This window comes from Cotesia typhae, unplaced genomic scaffold, assembly GCF_013202065.1.
Source record: "Cotesia typhae breed Kobodo isofemale line unplaced genomic scaffold, CoteBio_Ctyphae contig_83, whole genome shotgun sequence".
Taxonomy (NCBI): Eukaryota; Metazoa; Arthropoda; class Insecta; order Hymenoptera; family Braconidae; genus Cotesia; species Cotesia typhae.
In genome coordinates, this window is record NW_027423769.1 from 5,001 (window position 1) to 5,712 (window position 712).

Consider the following 712-nt stretch of genomic DNA (forward strand, 5'->3'; position numbering starts at 1 on the left):
AGGTGTAGACAACATCCGGAGACGCTTATGCACCTTTTGTCGGCATGTCCAGTGCTGGCGAGAGGTGCATATATCCAGCGTCACAATGCTGCCCTGAGAGTACTGTACTACTATCTTCGTCATTGCTACGGTATTGACGTGACACCAGTGCTGCCTTATTTGCCAGGAGATATTCCCCAGGTTGTTGAGAATGACAGTTGCAAAATTTATTGGAACATGCCATTTGCAACAACCCGGCGGATAGATCACAACAAACCTGATATTGTGCTCTTCGACAAGGCCACTCATGACATTTATGTCATTGAGTTCTCGGCCCCGGCTGAATACAACATCTCAGCCAAAGAAGAGCACAAAAGACAAATATATCAGGATCTCCTGTTTGAAATTGGTAAACTTTACCCAGGTTACCGTGTCAAGCTTGTCGTCTTGATTGTTGGCGTCCTAGGAGGGATGAAGCAGTCTTTTGTATCCTCACTTGCCAAAGTTCCAGCTTGCACATCAAAAGCTGAGTTCTTGGCAGTTAGGATGCAGAAGGCTGTTTTACTTGGTTCTCTCCGTCTCTTAAGGGAAATGACTTTGGCCTGCTGTGATCACTAACCGCCTTGTTGTGCGGAGTGGTCCAGCAGTAACGGACGGAGCTCAGGCTGGGCCCTCGGAGAATCGGACTCCGGGGATAACCCCCCTGAGCATTTAATAACAAAATAATAATAAT